General features: G+C 37.5%; 1 long non-coding RNA gene across 1 annotated transcript; it reads left to right on the top strand.

Annotated features, from left to right (window-relative positions):
- Positions 1-713: 713 nt before the first annotated feature.
- On the top strand, positions 714-5,565 carry LOC131737086 (uncharacterized). The gene is made up of 3 exons (XR_009328652.1): positions 714-922; positions 1,941-2,043; positions 4,963-5,565. It is a non-coding gene; the product is annotated as an uncharacterized LOC131737086 (long non-coding RNA).
- Positions 5,566-5,860: the final 295 nt, after the last annotated feature.

Raw genomic sequence — 5,860 nt, forward strand, 5'->3', positions numbered from 1 at the left:
TTGCACATTTTTGGACAGCGACACCTGTGCCTTCTGCCAGTTCTGTTGTCAACTCAACGCTTGTCTTCTTTCTATTCCTTAAGGATATTATCTTCAAGTATTGCTCATCCTTGTCAGACAGCCTTTTGGGTCTTCCAGTCCTGGGTTTGTCAATTACACATGATGTTTCTCTGTACTTGTTGATTATGCTTCGGATACCACACCTTGAAAATTGAGTGATGCGAGCTATTTCACTCAATGTTTTTCCTTCTTTATGCAAGTCAAGGTTGTTATAATTGTAGAAAACACTACTGGAGGCTTTGAGTAAATTGTTGATGCTCATAATATATATAACAAGACTTACATAACCACAGCATTGGCATTTTTTTAATCATAGAAATAATTTCACAACAGAATTAAAAATGTAAATGTATTTGATGTATCTAAAAGGGAAATGAAAATCCAGGGAATTATTTTCTTCTTATCAAATAATTGTAATATATGCACAGGAACCTTTAAACTGGTTCCTGACAGCTGCAATCGCTTCCACCCCTCTGAAGTTCTAAAACCATTAGATTCCAGAGCAAAACCGTAACCCTGTTTAATTCCAGAAGCCAATGGGTGTTAGTAATGGCTGTGGAAAGTATTTTAACGACCTCAAAGTATTTTCTTTTGAAAAACAGGAACAGTGAGAGGTGGGGCTGGAGTCTTAAATATGTTGCTGTCCTGTTTAATGCAGAAGTCTTTGCAGCTCATGGTTTATATGGGACAAACATTTAAAAAACAACCAGGACAGGGGGTGTTCTGCATTTGTGCTCAGATGAGATAAACCGTTGCTATTTTGCAGTCGTCAACTTACATTGTATGTTCCAAGGATTCTGCCGTTGCTATGGTCAAGTTGTCCTGACCTAGAGAAATTCCAGAGATAAAAGAATGCCATCTGGTAGGTCAATACAAATATTTTCTCAGGTCTAGGCAGGTGTGTCAGTAGTGGTATATGGAGGATGGAATGGACTGATAGCTCACTCTGCATGAATGTTAAAAGAGTAGCAATAACCGCAAAATGGCAGATAGTATTTTAGTCCCTTCAGATATAACTAATGACAAGTAAAACTGAGTAGGACTTATGCACTCAACATAGAAGAGAGGTGACTCAAACCTCCAATTTCAAGCTTTTAAGGGATTTTCCAGGCTGATTCTTCTGTGTAGGAGGATTACTATTTCACTTTGCTGTGGGTCTTAAATGCAGTGCATGTGTTGACTTGCATTGTAATTTTAATAGATTCCTATAGCCATGACTACAGTTCATAATATACATTATAATAATAATAAACAATCATGTAAATTATTTAAAAAAAAAAAACATGTTAAACATCTTTTACTGTTTCTACTAGACAATACCAGTACTTTTCTGATGACACAGTAGTGCTCCATAGACTACATCTCTTGTCTATTAGTATGTAGTAGGCTTGTTACTTTATGTGCATAGTAGTTAAACTGACTCATTGTTATTAAAAAATATTTTGTAGTAGCATTACGATTTTTTTGTTGCTTTCAGTAACTGTAAGAAAATAACTTTTATGCCACAAACAGTAGTAAAGATGGTGCCGCAAGCACATTACTATACACAATTATAAACCAGAAAGGATTCCCTCCACAAATCCACTCCCATACATTTGTATGAATTGCTTTTCCACCTACCAGATAAAGGCTGTCTCCCTATAAAGCTATTCAAATCCCCCTTCCTATAATGTATAACCTCTGATCATGGGATATATCACACAGAAACCTGATGTCACCGGGGTTTTGTGACTGTATGGTTCCATTCAGGAGTGACTCGTTACTCGAAGGTGGTGATGTTTTTTTTTAGGCAGGCATTTCCAGTTCCTCAAAGTCCTGAAACTTAAGAAACTTATGTGCAGAGATAGATGAAAGCCTGTTCATGATGTATTATTTTTCAGTAGAAGCATCAAGGGTTTGGGTTCCAGGAGGACAATTCTCAGCCTTCACACTGTCAGACAAACACAACTTTTTCTCAACAAACAACAAGAGGCAAGTGGGCAAGTAAGACTACCCAAAACCATCCCTAGTGTCATCTGCATTGTCTGTCACATATTGAGCTGTTGTTTTGTGGACCTGTAGACCTGATATTTGTAAAACTACAGTAGGCCCTATTTACAAAACTCTAAGAATCATTTTCAAGAATGTATTTTAAGGACTGTTTTTGATTTATTTAATATTAACGGGCTGTCCTTAATAAAAGATTCCTTAAAACTATCCTTAAGATTTAGTCAATGGAGACCACTGTTTTAGCCATGTAAAATATATTTTATTGCGCAAACATGTCAAATTCATATTCTTTGTATGTATTTTATTGTGTACTGTTACATAAATAGGGATATTTGTTTGTTTAGCACGGTTATATTTTCTTAGTTAAGGCTAATTAAACATGTTTCAAATGTAGTTTCTTATGCAAACATGTAGGAATACTAATCACAGTGTTGTACTTTCAACAAGTGCAACCTTATCAAGTTATTCTGTTAATTGTAATGCTTTGATTGACATTTATTTGTGGCTGTGTGCTTTTGTGCATTTTAATATTTCCCTGCCCAAATTAATGAATGGAAGTCTTGTATGAAAAGAAAACAGGTGTGGATGTTGCACTTAAAGGAACAGCTGTTAAAACACATGGCACACTGCAGCAATAAGTTTAAAATGATTAGTCAATGGTCCACCTCTTCTTACTGTCCAAAAATGTTGCCATTCTGGGGGAGAGGGGGGTTAAAGTTACCTTTCCCTGTGAGCTTCTGCCAAACAGCCAATGAGACAGGGCAGCTTTCTGTGGCACACGTCATCGAGAGGCACATTCTCTCTGACAGCTGGAGCTGTGAATCTCTTTCAGAGAGAATAAAAAGGAGACTAAGTGGAACCAGAGTAGCTTTTATAAGGAAATAAGCATTCTTCACATACTTACAGGAACCAGCATTGGCAAGGAAACAGGACAACTGGAATGAATGTGTTACTTGTGTCTGATAAAGTCCAGCATCAACATTAGGAATGAAACTAAAAGACCAACTGTTGCAATGACGTGCTATATCTGGAAGGGGTACAATAGCTACATGCTGTACTACTGGTCTTGACTTCCATCAACAAAGGGCCTGTTATTCTTTCTTGGCAGGCAAATAAAAATAAAGTGGTTTTCTATTACATGTTGTACTGTGCCCCACTGTTTTTTCATAGTCAAATAAATAATAAGTGTTTTATTAAAAATTGTTCCAGGGTATAAATATAGATTTCTCTTTACATGTTAATATATTCTGGTTTTGGTAATGTAAACTGGCCTCAATAGTGCACAATGACAAAGCACGTTCCTTTGAAGATATTTGAACATCAAGCCAAATCTGCCATTGCAAACAATATGCAGGACCCCATTCACAACACTTTAACTTTAATGAGCTGCATGCACCTTTCCTAGAAAGTTGTTAAAGAAACCAACAAGTTTCTAGAACAGTTCCATGAATATCCAACTATTTGTTCTCGAGGTAAAATTCATGACCAGGGAAAATCAAATAAACAAACAAAATCACTTAGGGGATGTTTTCAAAGCATTTACTACTGACAACATTTCTCCAAAATTCCAAATAAAAATATTGTCATTTACAGCATTTATTTGCAGAAAATGACAACTGGTCAAAATAACAAAAAAGACGCAGTGTTTCGAATAATGCAAAGAAAATAAGTTCATAATCATTTTTAAACAACACAATACTAATGTTTTAACTTAGGAAGAGTTCAGAAATCAATATTTGGTGGAATAACCCTGATTTTCAAGCACAGCTTTCATGCGTCTTGGCATGCTCTCCACCAGTCTTTCACATTGATGTTGGGTGACTTTATGCCACTCCTGGCGCAAAAATTCAAGCAGCTCGGCTTTGTTTGATGGCTTGTGACCATCCATCTTCCTCTTGATCACATTCCAGAGGTTTTCAATGGGGTTCAGGTCTGGAGATTGGGCTGGCCATGACAGGGTCTTGATCTGGTGGTCCTCCATCCACACCTTGATTGACCTGGCTGTGTGGCATGGAGCATTGTCCTGCTGGAAAAACCAATCCTCAGAGTTGGGGAACATTGTCAGAGCAGAAGGAAGCAAGTTTTCTTCCAGGACAACCTTGTACTTGGCTTGATTCATGCCAAAGCTGCCCAATTCCAGCCTTACTGAAGCACCCCCAGATCATCACCGATCCTCCACCACATTTCACAGTGGGTGCGAGACACTGTGGCTTGTAGGCCTCTCCAGGTCTCCGTCTAACCATTAGACGACCAGGTGTTGGGCAAAGCTGAAAATTGGGCTCATCTGGGGGTGCTTCAGCAAGGCTGGAATCGGGCAGATTTGTCTTTGTGAAGGACGCATGAATCAAGCCAAGTACCAGTTGTCATTTTCTGCAAATAAATGCTCTAAATGACAATATTTTTATTTGGAATTTTGGAGAAATGTTGTCAGTAGTTTATAGAATAAAACAAAAATGTTCATTTTACCCAAACACATACCTATAAGTAGTAAAACCAGAGAAACTGATAATTTTGCAGTGGTCTCTTAATTTTTACCAGAGCTGTATATGCATATATTTATGCTGCCATGGAAACAGTACACACACACACACACACACACACACACACACACACACACACACACACACACACACACACACACACACACACACACACACACACACATATATATATAAAATATATATATATATATATATGTGTGTACTTTCTTGCTCTTATTGTATTACTTGTATTGTAACACTTGAAATGTATATGCTTACGATTGTAAGTCGCCCTGGATAAGGGCGTCTGCTAAGAAATAAATAATAATGATATGTACTCAGGGGGGTGGAGACTTATCCAATTATGATCTTTCAGTTTTGTATTTTTAATATATAATTTTTTTCTCTATAAAAACTTTTTTCCTCTTAACAGTGTGGAGTATGGTGTGTAGATAAGTGCCGCACGCCACCTAGCTGATCACAATAGAGTTTCTTAGCAGCCACACAACTATGGCCTGGTCCCAAGATGGCCGACTTCCGGTTCCATCCTACTATCAAGTCAGCACATCCCTGAGAAGGCGTACCACCAACCTTACTCAACGCTCTTCCTGGTCGGGAGGTACACTTGCAGCTCAGATTCCTTCTCTCCCGTTCAGAGACATTTAAAAAAAAATAAGGAAATGAAAATACAAGGGAAAAAATATTTGCCGATATAAACTTCACAAAGTCGTATTTGCGTTCAGTGGGTTACATTTTGTATACTTTGAAAATATAAACTACATTTCTTGCTGTTTAATAAGATGTGCAACAGATAAAAACTGTCAAACAATAAATGTTTTATGTTTCATTCACTTTTGTATGCTTTAAGAAACAGAATATATAAAACATATGGGTTAGAATATATTATTATCACATAAGTCTCTTGTTGGTTTTGGGCTGGTAATTCACCCGTGGCTGCGCCTGTCTGTGAATAGAATACGTACCATTTAATTATGTTACCAGTTGACCAGGAAGGCCTCTGCTGCATTATTCTATCTATGCCCCATCAATTATTTTCAATATTAGCATCTACAAAGATTCTGCTTTGTGCAGATGAGCTTTGGCAGAATTCAGCTTTAAAATATTTTACAAATTACTTTTCAAAGCAATTGTTCTTCTGGCTCAGCACAGTTATAGTAGTTAGGACTTGCAGCCACAGACCACACAGTCTCCTGCATATGTTGGCAAACTGAGTGTGGCTTGGATATGCTACGGCAGGAATTCCATTCCTTGCTCGACCTGACCATAGTTATATGCAGATCTCTTAAAAGGAATACAGAACATTGGGCCCT

This window comes from Acipenser ruthenus, chromosome 5 (genome assembly GCF_902713425.1).
Source record: "Acipenser ruthenus chromosome 5, fAciRut3.2 maternal haplotype, whole genome shotgun sequence".
NCBI classification, from domain to species: domain Eukaryota; kingdom Metazoa; phylum Chordata; class Actinopteri; order Acipenseriformes; family Acipenseridae; genus Acipenser; species Acipenser ruthenus.